Genomic DNA, 14,538 nt, shown 5'->3' on the forward strand with positions numbered 1-14,538 from the left:
AGTGCTGGTTTTAATGGAATGTTTTTAGAATGTTGGAGGTATGTATTTCCAACCTATGTGTTTAATCATTTGTCAATATTTTAATTATTAATGAAACAGCCTAAAGACATATATATATATATATATACACACATATATATATCTCAATCTCACATATATATATCAATCTCACAGTGTATATATATATATACTGGAGAAAAATTTTAAAACAATGCTTTAAGAATACGATGAGTTCTTTTTTTCTTACCATCACAAAGATGTACACATGGGTTCAGCAAAATTCTATTAAATTAAATTCTAATTTAATTAAAATTAAATTCTAAATTAAATATTAAATTCTATTCTATTATTTTTGCTAAACCAAGGCAAAATGTATTAATGTCAATGTGAATGACTTTTTTTAGGCTAATGGTTGGTTTATTTGTTTGTTTTTGAGTTATGTATGCTTGAAGTTCTTTGCAGACTGTATCAAGGAAACTCCATCTCATTTCCCCAACAAATGAGGATTTTCAGTGTATCAAATAGTACATTTTCTATATTTTGTCCTGGATATTTAATTCCCAAAACATAACCACACAGCCAGTAGAATTTATGAAACAACAGCTCTTAATTTTGAGAGAATGGCTATGTATATGCTATTATAAATGCATCTATATAATTTACTTATCCATATATATCTATATATAACCATATATTAATTTTATTACTATATACATATATTAGTGTTAGGTCATGTAGCTGTATATATATAATAAGGCATTAATGATAAGATATAGTTAGGAGTCATAGTCTGGTTTTGTCATATCACGTGTCATCTATTTCTGTAGGTAGGGTATATTTTAACTTAACCCTTTTTGACATGTCATATGTCTTTGTAAGATGAACAACCTAAAAAGTGCAAAAGAAGAATAAAGGGGTATAGGTATTTAAAAAAAATTCTAATTCCATCATCTGAAGTTCTCATTAACCTTGGATAATTAAAATCTGAGATAGTAATTGGAAAATAGTTATAATAATGTTAAGTAGTTAATGATGAAATCAAAGGAATATTTGGTTCAGAAGGGGCCATAGCATAAAAAGATCTGGATGCCTAAGGAAAAGCTGACTTGATTTAGGGATGATATTCCTAATGTTACCTCACTTTCCTGCTTCCTGCAGGTTTTTTTTCTCTTCTTCTTGTCTGAATCTCCAGAAATTAAATCTCAATGTACAGTTTTAATCAACCTCACCACAGAAGCTTTTAATTACCAATGAAGCCTGTATCAAGACAATTACCTTTTCTCCATTTAAACAATATTGCTTCTGAAGCTTCTTTAATAATGAGACCCTTCATGCCTCATTCGAATACCTGAGAGGAATCAGCACCTGGGGCGGTCTCTCCCATAATTATGCATACTAATCACCTCTTTATAGCCTGGACACAGCCTAAGGAAGCAACTGCTAACATGAGTCAACTCAATTTCCTTTTGATTATGTCTATGTTTCACATCTTGCTAAATCTGCTATTTGAAAATAACATACATATTCATGATATATATTATTTATGAAACTTACTTTCTGGTTTAAAGCACATTTGAATAATGAAGTACCTTGATGTGTTTGGACAATCAGAGTACATACGGTTCATCAGGAAAGCAGTATAATCACTCCCTCTTTCTATTCAATCTGTCCTTTAAGAGCTTGGTAGAGACTGGCTTTAAATATTATAACATAGGATGTGGAAAGTCCAGTGCCCTTCCTGAGATCTCTTTTTATTTCTGAGTACTTAGATTCTTGAGGTCGCAACAATGTCAGTTGATGCAACAATGTCAATTCTTGATGCATTCTTCATCCAGGGGCCCAGTCTAACCTCTGGGCTTCCAAATGTGTGAACAAATAAATATCTTTATTATTTAAGCCAATATAAGATTTTTGTTTCTGTAACTGGCAGCATAAGATATAAATTTTCCCTGATACTCATATAGTCATTTATAAGGGAAGAAGAGTATAGGGCAATATTAATAACTTCTGCTCTTATTAAGAGAAAGCAGGTAAACCCGGCAGTGAATTGTTCCCAAAGTTAAACAAATGTGTGTGGCTTGCAGGTCCTCTTAACAGCTCTCAATCTCTAGTATCATAAAACAAGAGAAATTTGGGTTTATCAATAAATGTTTATTGACACATATTTTAAAATCTCCTTATGTTAAACTATGGGCTGTATTTTTGTCAAATGTCAAATGTTTTTGTTTTTTAGAGAGAGAGAGAGAGAAAGAGATACAAGCAGGGGTGGGAGTGAGAGAGAGGAAGGAGCAGAGGGAGAGAGAGAATCCTAAGTAGGCTCCAAGTCCAGTGTGGAGCCTAACGTGAAGCTTTTGATCATGATGCCAAGATCATGACTGGAGCTGAAATCAAGAGTCAGTTGCTTAACCACCTGAGCCACCCAGACGCACCTGTCATATGCTTTTCTTACATCAGTGATTACCTTCTTGCCTCTTCTATCTATTACTGATGTGAAGACAGCCCATTTCACTTTGGATACTATATGATGAAAATTTTTCAAGAGAGGAAGGAGAAAGGAAAATGATTTTTGTATTTATTAGTTTGGATAATATAGGCATAAATGATGACTTTAATGACAATTTCCCCCTTGTCTCCTAGTAGATAGAGTAAGAGAGGAAAGAGATGTTAAAAGCTTTGAATTTTTGGTATTAACTTGAATTATACATGAGGAGGAGTGCCTGTGTTTAAAAACAATGGTTAGACTTAGGCTATACATTGTTAATTTGAGCAACACATTAATGAACATTATCTCATTCAATTCTTCGAAATCCAAACTCTCTAGTTTTATTATCATTATTACTTTATAGGTGAATAAAACACTGAAATAAAACAGAATATGGATTTTGAAGTCAGACACCCAGCTTTAAATCCTACTTCAGCTGTTTATCATCTACACAAATGTGGGCTTATTTAACACATTGAAAGTTTGGACTTCTCACTTTTGCCATAGAAGCTATATTATTGACCTCACTGAATGTTGTGAAACTCTAGCATTTGCAAAGGTGGCTCTTTTTTTTTTTTAAAGTTAAATTCAATTTGGCAGCTTGTAGTACATTATCAGTTTCAGATATAGTTTTCGATAATTCATCAGTTGTCTATAATGCCCAGTGCTCATCACATCACATCCCCTCCTTAATGCCATCACCCAGTTACCCATCCTCCTACCTACCTCCCCTTCAGCACCCCTCAGTTTGTTTCCCAGAATTAAGAGTCTCTCATGCTTATCTTCCTCTCTGATTTTTCTCTGTTAAGTTTCCCCTCTTTTCCTTATGGTCCCTTTCACTATTCCTTATATTCTGTATATGAGTGAAACTGTATGATTGTCTTTCTCATTGACTTATTTCACTTAGCATAATACCCTCTAGTCAATGTAAATGGTAGGCATCATCCTTTCTGTTGGCTGAGTAATATTCCATTATATATGTGTGTGTGTGTATACACATATGTATGTATGTATATGTACTGTATCTTCTTCATCCATTCATCTGTCAGAAGGCTCTTGGCTCCTTTCACAGTTTAACTATTGTGGATGTTGCTGCTATGAACATTGGGGTACAGGTGCCCCTTCATTTCACTACATCTGTACCTTTGGGGTAAATAGTGTAATTGCTGGGTCATAGGGTAATTCTATTTTTAACTTCTTGAGGAACTTCCACACTGTTTTCCAGAGTGACTGTACCAGCTTGCATTCCCACCAACAGTGTGAGAGGGTTCCCTTTTCTTCACATCCTTGCAAACATTTGTTGTTTCCTGTCTTGTTAATTTTAGCCATTCTGACTGGTGTCAAGTGGTATCTCATTGTGGTTCTGATTTGTATTTCCCTGATGACAAGTGATATGCTGCATTTTTTTATGTGACTACTGGCCATTTGTATGTCTTCTTTGCAGAAATGTCTGTTCATGTCTTCTGCCTATTTCTTGACTGGATTGTTTGTGTTCTGGGTGTTGAGTTTGGTAAGTTCTTTATAGATATTAGATAATAGCCCTTTATCTGATATGTCATTTGCAAATATCTTCTCCCATTCTGTAGGTTGCCTTTTAGTTTTGTTGACTGTTTCCTTTGCTTTTTATCTTGATGAAGCCCCAGTAGTTCATTTTGCTTTTGTTTCCCTAAAGGCGGCTCATTTAGAATTGTTATTCTAGGTTCACTAGGTTCTATCACATCTTTTATTCCCTGCTAAGAGGTTACACATTTGCCCAGCATCACTGTTAGTAAGTGGTGCTACTGGCCTCTGCCTCAGATCTTAGGATAATGAATCAGCTTTTGTCTGTAATGTGATATGTTCGTCTAATAGGGGACAATACAGCTAGAAGACTAAAGGTGAGGCAAATAAGTTTGAATGAAGTTATAGAATAAAATTGCCTTAATTAAAAAATATAAAGAAATGGCAAATATAAGCTTGTAAATAACTTATTTGTCACCATTTTAACTTTGTAGCGATAGGATATTTTCCTCATTTGCTGATGCAAAAGATACTTGCATCTTAAATGTGTTAGGCTTTATCAGTGTTGTGGGATATTATAAATAAATGCTTAATTGGGTAATTTGTACGTATTTATTAAGCTTGTATTTGAAGAGGTGTTTAGAGGGTAAAAAGTAAAAATTGTTTTACCATTTCCTCCATCACTGTTTCCTGTTGTCTTTGTCACATAGATAGTTGGTAGATTGGTGGGTATGTATATAGATACTGGAAGAAAAAAATGCTATTAAATGTTTTTTATCAACAAAATATCAATTCTGAAACATGTGTGTCCACCTTTTAACATTCCTGAAATTGAGATTAATTTTGTAACCAGAGACCTATTAAAATTGTGCCAATGTAATTCAGAGTTTTTGAATCTTAGGTTGGGTAAACACTGTGGTATCCTCAAATTTCCAGAAAAATAATGTCCAAATCTGGATGCAAATGGCAACTGTTCACTGGTGTTGCTAGTGAAATTGCCTTAGTTTCTGTGGCAGACAGCATAATGATCCACAAAAATGTACGTTCCAGTCCCTGGGACCCGGGAATATGTTAGGTTATATAACTTAGGGAAATGAAGGTTTCATTTAATTCCATGAAATTAATTCCATAGGTGGACTTAAAGCGGTTCATCAACTGACCTTAAAATAGGGAGCTTATCTTGGCCTGTCTTGCTATGGTAATGTAATTGCAAGGATCTTTAAAAGCAGAAGAGGAAGGCAGAAAAGCTGAATCAGAGGAAGATATGATTACTGAAGAAAGGCCTAGGGAGATGTAATGTGAGGTTTCAGCTCATCATTCCTGCTTTTGAAGGTGGAGGAATAGGGCCACAAGTGAAACATCAGCAACCCCCAGCATCTGGAAAAAGGAGATGGACTCTCCCCTAGAGCCTCTAGAAGGGTGCATGGACAGCCTTGTGATACCTTGATGTTAGCCAGTGAGATCTGGGTCAAGCTTCTAATGTAGAGACTTGTGAGATGGTTAACTTGGGTATTGTAAGCCACTACATTTGTGGTAACATGTTACAGCAGTCGTAGAAAAACAGTATACTTTCTAATAACTCATTCTCCCCTCCCATGACTTATACAGAATGAATCCTGAAATATGGTGCTCTCAAATCTTTAGACTGTGAGGTCAACAATCCTCACCCTATAGTTTATTTAAGAACTGGTAGTGATTTTTGAATTAGATTAAAAATTTAAATTTGTATCATGATACATAAATAGATGTAAAGAACAACAAACTAGCGCTATGCTAACAAACATGATTAACGATAATTGACCACTTCTAGCTGAGAGACTAGACTAAAAAAACAGTCTCTATTATCTATGAACAGTGAAAGAAATGTAATCAATTATTTAAAATATTTCCAAGAAAATACCAAGCACTGATGATTTTACAGATCATTTCTACTAAAAGTACGAAGAATAGACCATTACCATATTATATACACTATTTCAGAGAATATAAAAAGATTAATTAAAACCCTATAAATGTTTTATGAAATCCTAAAGAGGACAGTGTGAGAAAGAAAAACAATAAACTCTTCTCAGGAAAGAAATGAAAGAATTCTAAATCAAAATTAGCAGGAAAAAAATTAGCAGATATCATCTCACAAGGTATTCTTAAATAATCAAGTAGGGGTACTTTATTTGAGATTTATTCCAGAAATACAGCAGTAGTTTAACATTAGAAAATCTTAAAATGTAACTGTGTAATACAATTAAATATAAAAACCATATGATCATCAGAATGGATAAAGAAAATGTCCTTCATACAACTCAAAACACATTCATAGTAAAGACTCTTGACAAAAGAGTACAAAGTAGAAACTGTATTAACTCAGTTAAAGATATTTACACAAAATGCATAAATATATTTTTAAAAATAGTGAAGCTTTAAAAGCATTCCTTTCAAAATCCGAAACAAGAAGAAGATTTTGTTATCACTGTTTCTATTAAAAAATGTACTGGCAATTTTAGGCCTTAAAATGAAGTGAATGTTATTATTATCTCCATTAAAAAAAAAACAAAGAATATGGAATTAAATTATTAAAATTAACAGGAGAATGAGGTGGTTAGATATTAAAGCAATATTCAGTAACTATTTGTATTTTATATACCAGCATTTGCCAGTAAGGCATTCAATTAAAAAATACTATTAAATATATGGAAAAATAAAATTCTTTGGAATACATCTAATAACAAGATGCATAGACCATATGGAGAAAATTATTGACCTATTTTATAATTCAATCAAGAAGGCATACCTCAATGAAGATCTAAACTGTACTCATGTTCTGAAAGACTAAAGGTGAACTGAATGGCTGTTCCCTCAAATTGACATATTGATAGAATGTATTTGCATAAAAATTCTAAAAGGAGTATTGTAGGAAACTTGACAGGCTGATTCTAAATGTCATGGGGCAGCTTTGACCTAAGAATTGGAGAAAAAATATGGAAGGGGAATCTGCTCTATCACATGTCAAGTATAGTATGTGATACATAGGATAAGGCTATTGCACATTTTTGGGAAAGTGACAAAGCAGAACACTGTGAGAGCAGAACACATGATGTTAAGACATTTATTCACATAGAGACAAGTTAAAATGAATCACATGGTTTAAATTTTTGAAAAATTAGAGAAAATATAGAAAATTAATTTTATATCTTTTGTGGTAGAGACAAATTTTTTGAATGACACAAAAATTCTAATTATAACAGAAATGCTTGATAAATTCAACTATATTTATATTTGAAATTTCTGTGTCTCAAAAGAAATCCCAATACCAGGGGAAAAAATAGGCTTCTCTGAGGTACAAGATACCATATTTCATGAATTTTGAGGTGCCTTTATTGTCCTTGATTTTAAGATTTACTATTATATAATGTACCACTGAAGAGGAAAAAAACCCGATACAATAAATTCTTGATTGTAAGACATTATCAATTGTAAGGCAAATCACAATGTGAATCTTAGAATTAGTGATATATAGTGATTCTTGAAATTAATGATGTATAGTATTTGTAACACACATAACACACATAACTGTTAATAATTAGAACACAGAATATAAAAAATAATATCTATAAATCTGTGAATAAGAAACAAACATACAGTAGATGTACCAAGTAGAACCAAAGACTCTAACAGCCATCTTTAGAGCAGAATATATCAAGTGTGAATTAAAAAAGAGAGATAGAGACAGAGAAAGAGGAAGGGAGGGAAGAAGAGAGGAAGGAAAGAGGGATGGAAGGAAGGAAGAAAAAATAAAAAGAAAGAAAAGAAAGAAAGGAAAAGAAAGAAAAGAGGTGTTAAACCCATTAGTAGCAAGAAAGATACATTCGGATTACAAGGAGATTTCTACCAATGAGAGTGATTAAAAAAAAAAGTCTGATATTATCAGGTGCACTTTTTAAAAATCAAACAAAAATCTTCCATTCTTTCTGAAAATCCTAATAAAATCATGTTGCAGCTTCTTGTTCTGATTTCCATATATCTCTTCTGTTTTCATACCTACATCTTTGTCTTTGTGTGCTATGTTCTAGGTAACTTTTTTGTCTGTGTGTCTTGGTTTATACCAATTGTCTATTTTCTTCATACATTTCTTTTTTTTTCTTAAAGATTTACTTATTTATTTTAGAGATAGCGCATACATGGGGCAGAGGGGCAGAGGGAGAAAATCTCACGCAGACTCCCCGTGGAACATGCACCCTGAGATGTTGACCTGAGCTGAAACCAAGAGTTGGACACTGAGCCACCCAGGCACCCCTCATCGTGCATTTCTTAATAATTTCATGTGTTTGGCTATGAAGGATTTTTTATTTCAATAGCTTTTTTATTTCTAAACACTCATTTGGATTTTTTCTCTCTCTGCTATGGCGTTTGATAATATATTGATCCTTCCTTTTTTTTTTTTTTTTTTGATCCTTCCTCATACGTTCAATCTCTTCTTTTAGGTCTAAATTATTAAAAGTATACTTTTGAACATTGACATAGCTAATAATTTTGTTATTGACGTTTTTGTGGTTCTAGTCCTATTTGTTTTGTTAAATCTTTTTGGTGACTTGTCACTCAGTTATGTAATTATGCATTTGAGTTATTCCTTTATTTCTTTTATCTGTGGGAATGCTCTATGACCTGGAAAAGATATACCTTTGTCAAGATAAAAGTTCTATTCATAGTGGAATCTGGATGGCTCTGTTGGTTAAGCGTCTGACTCTTGATTTCAGCTCAGGTCATGATCTTGGGATTGTGGGAGCTTAGAGCCGTGCTGAGCTTAGAGCCTACTTAAGAATCTTTCTTATCTTCTGTCTCCCCACCTCTCTTCCTCCATCTAAAAAGGGAAAAAAAAATATTCACATATGCCTTAGGGATATTTAAGTGAATTTTGTGAGTTACCATTCCTTGAATAATGTAAATTATTCATTATTACAGGTAATGTAAATTAGATATGGCAACTCTGAATATTCTCAGGGGAGGCCTTTTTTAAAAACGTGGTCTAGGTCAAAGTAGACAAGTTTTTATACCATTTCCTTTTGCCAGGGAACAGTTGTTTTTCTAAACTACTCTTTCATTGCATTGAAGGAAAGAAAAATGATACCCCCTCCTTCTCACTTTATTTTTTTTTTAATTTTTATTTATTTATTCATGATAGACACAGAGAGAGAGAGGCAGAGACACAGGCAGAGAGAGAAGCAAGCTCCATGCACCGGGAGCCCGATGTGGGATTCGATCCCGGGTCTCCAGGATCGCGCCCTGGGTCAAAGGCAGGCGCTAAACCGCTGCGCCACCCAGGGATCCCTCCTTCTCACTTTATATTGAGATAATGTTATGTAGAAATTTCAGTTCCAAGGCCTTACTTTGAGCAGTCTCTCTTTTTGTCTCATTGTCATGACTTATGCTGAACACCTTTGGATTTGAGTTTGGCAAACTCCCAGAGGCTGCTAGCACATTAGTGCTGGCTTAGAACTCCCCATCTTCCTTTCTTTTCTTTAGGCCTGTGGGGGAATTTCCCTTTTTTATATACTCAGCTTTGAATTTAAGGGATTTTTGTTATTTTTTAGTTCAGCATTTATCTGTATAGAGTTGCAAACAACATGGTCTTGCTGCCAGAAATTGAAGTCCTGAAAAACTTTTAAAGCATTGTTATATATATATTTTCTACACACCATAGCTTCATTTGGTCACACAATTCACTTTGTCAGCATTCACATGTGCTCTGAATGTTTTAGACATTTGGAGATTTGGTGTTAATAATCATGATGACTCCTACAAGTTTTTAAAAAATAATTTTAGAGCTTCTCTGTAGGTATTTAAGTTGTGTATATGCTATAAACCAGTTATTTTCAAACTTTTTGGTCTTAGCATCCTTTTATACTGTTGAGAATTAGTGAAGATCCCAAAAGGCTTTATTTATATCAGTAATATTTGTCATTAGTCACCATTATTAGAAATTAAAGCCACGAAATTCTCAAAAATATTTTAAGTCATTTAAAATGAACAGTAATAAGCTCATCAAAGGTAAGCATAAAGAACATGCATTTTATAAAAATTCACTACATTATTCAAAACAATACTGAGAATACGTGGCTTTTATATATTTGCAAACATATTTGTATCTGGCTTGTCAAAGGCAGCAGGGATCTTATATGTGCTTTTGTATATAAGGTGCTGCTATTTGTTATTTTGGTTGAAGTGTTTGAAGAAAATAATGACCACACAAAGATAGATAGTGTGAAAATGGATGAGTACTGCGCTTTTTAGTGATGTTTATTGGTCAATCACAATATCTTAGTTCACTGAGTTAGGCAGATCCTCTAAATGTTGGCACATTTCACCATTCAATATATATTAAAAAAACCCTATTTGTTAATATCCCCTTCATTCTTATCAGAAAAGTTTTTAAGTGTTGGAAAGTTGCCAAGCTCACATTGGCAAATAAAAGTTTTCTGATATTCAGGGCACCTGGCTGGCTGTGTCAGTAGAGCATGTAACTCTTGAACTCAGGGGTTGTGGGTTTAAGCCCCACAATAGGCATAGAGATTATTTTTTTTAAGTTTGGGGCACCTGGGTGGCTCAGTCAGTTAGGCATCTGCCTTCAGCTCAGATTATGATCTTGGGGTCCTGGGATCATGCCCCACAACAGGCTCCCTGCTCAGTGGGGAGCCTGGTTCTCCCTCTGCCCCTCCTCTTGCTCATGCATTCTCTCTTTCTTTCTCAAATAAATAAATAAAATCTTTATAAAAATAATAAATTTTTTTAAGTTTTCCAATTTCTAATTTCACTTGAAAGTTTGCATTTTTGTCATTGACCTATATAAGTAAATAGAAACATACACAAACCATCAGTTGCAGATATTACTGATTACAGATATTATAGCAAGTAATATATTTATTACACGTATCTACACATATCACCCATTCATTTCCTTGGAGTGACAGGTTGCATTCTGTTCATTTTTGGCTAAATGTCAGCCCTATTCCCAAGTCTGATTAACCAATGTTTGCCTGTTAAACATTCTTTCAAGTAAAAATGGTGTCTAGTGAAAGCAAAATTCAGTTCGTAACTCAAACCACCTCACAGACCTGTTCCTGGAGACAACATCGTATTTTTAGTCTGCAGCAGAAATACTTTATCCATACTTCCTTTTTGTTTTGAAATATTAAAAGGTGTGTGTACTCTGGGGTGCAGAGTTAGTAAAATTAATACCCTTTACTGGGGATGCCTGGGTGGCGCAGCGGTTTAGCGCCTGCCTTTGGCCCAGGGTGCGATCCTGGAGACCCGGGGTCGAATCCCACGTCAGGCTCCCGGTGCATGGAGCCTGCTTCTCCCTCTGCCTGTGTCTCTGCCTCTCTCTCTCTCACTGTGTGCCTATCATAAATTAAAAAAAAAAATACCCTTTACTGCTTCATCTAGGACATTTTAAAGGAAAATTGTCAGTTTTGCCCATTGGGAGTGAGTATTAGTGAAAAATAAAATGACTGGCAGCCCAGTTTGCTCCCCCTGCCCTCATTTGTGTTAGGCTATTGTACCTGCCATGGCTTTTGCCCCATCAGGACAAATATGGATGGTTTTGACCTTGTGGACCTCTTGAAAAGGTCTTAGAAAATATTTTGTAGAAGCCCAGGATTCTGCAGAGCACTCTTGGAGAAATTCTGCTATAACTTGGCAATGATTAAAAATCAATAGTGATAAGTCAGTGGTCGTGTGTGTGTGTGTGTGTGTGTGTGATGAAACCTCCTAAGGACTTTAAAGTATAGCAAATTGGTAAATAGAGCTGGCAAAGGTACATGTTGGTCAGTATGATTTTTTTAGTGGTGAATATTTTTGTAGCTCTTGTTCAGGAAAGGGGTTGTGCTTCCTTAACTACCAGATTTTCCATTATGGGATTCTTTGCTCCTCCCTTCATTCTGTTGGTAAGACTTAGATGCTTCTGTATTATTAATAAACTTTCTTGTTCTATCTTCTGGCATATTGGAATGATGGTTTATTCTGCACATTTCTGAATAATTCTGATTTTGCGTACTTGCAAATGATCAGGCATACAGACCACCTAGAAAGCAACTGCCAAGAAGAAACATATTCAGAGACTAAAACATACTTAAATAACCCTTTTATGTTGACACTGTACATGTGAGAATCTCCAGACACTTCCCTTTCCAAACACCAGTACATTCTCCAAACCACATTTCAGCAGAAGTAATCATTTTTATTGGGTGAGAAGAAGAGGTCAAGCCAGTTTTTTTAAGTAGCTTAATTTTCATTAAATAGCTGTTGTCCATTTTCTTTTGCATTATGGCACCTAAAGCACAGACAATTTTGGAGACTGGAAATATGGAAAAATTACTAAGCTCAATCTCTCTCTTTTAATATACTTTTGGTTAGAACTATATTTCTTCTACCAAAAAATCATGCTGATTTCATATTCAGGATTTTGAAATGTGAACTTCTTTGGTGAAGCAAAGAATGAAGTTACTTTTTTTCCTATATGAATCTTACTTTCTAAGCGAATTAGTAATGTAATTAAGTCTTCAAGGGAATTCAAATACACTGTTTGAGTATTCACCATCTTCAAAGTCCCATTATAAGGCCTCGATAGATTCAATGATGACTGTGGAGGCTCTTGCTCACTCAGTCTAGTGGGACATATGCTTTTGCAAAAGAGATTATTAAACCTTTTAGACATACGCATTGCCTTAAATGTGTATAATTTTATATAACCTAGATCCAGCTTTGAGATACCCAGAATTTATCATGAGATTTGTTGTTATAAATTATTGCTCAGTGTTTAATATGAATGTTCTCAGAAATGCAAATAGAATATATTCGGTATGGTAGACAGAATTCTAAAGATGACACTCCTAAGATTTCTGTCTGCTGATTGCTCAAACACTGATCTAGGTACTGCTGTGAAGGGATTTCACAGATATAAGTCCAGTCCCTCTGTTTACCTTAAGATTTAGAGATCTAACTCTATTCACCTTTTAAAGCAGAGGCAAAGGACTGAATTGACCAACAATCTAAATGAATATGGAAGCTGGTATTTCTCCAGACATGAGATAAGAGTCCAGCCTGGATGACACCTGGACCCGTGAGACCCTGAGCAGAAAACTCAGTTAAGCTGTCACAGATTTTTGACCTACAGGATTGTACAATAATAAGTGGGTGTTATTTGAAGCCACCACATTTATAGTAATTTGCTATGCAGTTAGAAAAAATTAACTGTCAGACTAAAGACTGCATATAATTATACATTATACTTTGGGGGTTTATATACTGGAAGAAAATAAAGTCATCTTAGATGAAAGTATTGTGCATGGCCCTCTGAAAGCAGAGTAAGACAAAAGAAAATGTGTGTTAAGAAATAAAAAGGGAAAAAAAATAAAAAGGGAGACATTCGAAGAGATTTCCATTTACCATACCTGATAAGACAGTAGAACAGTGAAAGGATTTCTTTAAAAGATTTTATTTATTTATTTGACAGAGAGTGTATACAAGCTTGGGGAGTTGCCAGCAGAAAGAGAGAAGCAGGCTCCCCATGGACCAGGGAGCCTGACCTGGGCTCCATCCCAGGACCCTGGGATTATGACCGGAGCCAAAGGCAGACACCTAACCAGCTGAGCCACCCAGTGAAAGGATTTTAAGACGATTTTGCAAGGAATTTGCTACAACCTACAATCTTTGCAATTTCTTTACATTTAATTTTTTTCTCCATTGTTGCATCAGTGATGAACAAAAGCATACTAAATTGAAATGGGTCTGAACCCTTGCCCTGTGGAGCTGCAAGGAAAGGGATAGGGAAAACTGAGTGTCAAAGGAGGTCAGTTGGGTGGTAGCTGGCCATAATATATGAAAATACAAAGTTTGGGCTTCTGGCGAAGAAAATTGGAAAACCCAAGGAGTCATATTAGACCACTCTAGCTTTGAAACAAAAAGACCAGTGACATTCATATGCTGATAAGATTTTCACATAACCTATAATTTACATTAAGACACTTTGAAAAGTTAAAGAAGGCATAAGTAATAATAATGCTTGAACAAAAGTGTAATAAGATGATGCCCAGGCAAAGTAACTGTAAAGTTATTCTATTATTATAAACATATTTCAAACTTTTGCATATTTTTCAGAATTGTAAATTATACATTTAAAGTACTTAATTCAGAAGTATTAAGCTATAATAATTATTTCTGTAACTTAGATATTTCATCACTTAATTCCCCAATCACAACAATTAAACTTACTGGGAATCAACAGAAGAGCATTTGCTGCAAGTGTTGGAAGCTGGTTTTATACCATTTCTCTCAATATTGCTTTCCTTCAATCCAGATGGCCACAGAGCATTATGGTCGGAGTGTCAGATATATCAGAGAGAAAAAGGGTGATAATTTTCATTGTGTTCTAAATTCTGATATCTGAAAGTCTTGGAATCAGACTTAGAAGATAATAGGAACTATGTTTCTTTATTTGTCCTTCTTCCTCAATTTTTCTTGGTTCTTTCATTTCAGATTATCTTCTTTGACTTATTTTGTCTCCT

At 34.5% G+C, this 14,538-nt stretch overlaps 1 protein-coding gene across 1 annotated transcript in view; it reads left to right on the forward strand.

Annotated features, from left to right (window-relative positions):
- Positions 1-14,538, forward strand: part of ADAMTS19 (ADAM metallopeptidase with thrombospondin type 1 motif 19) — a 228,433-nt gene that overhangs the window by 69,749 nt on the left and 144,146 nt on the right. The gene's annotated exons all lie outside the window — the stretch shown is intronic.

Source organism: Canis lupus, chromosome 11 (genome assembly GCF_003254725.2).
Source record: "Canis lupus dingo isolate Sandy chromosome 11, ASM325472v2, whole genome shotgun sequence".
In the NCBI taxonomy this organism is placed as follows: Eukaryota; Metazoa; Chordata; class Mammalia; order Carnivora; family Canidae; genus Canis; species Canis lupus.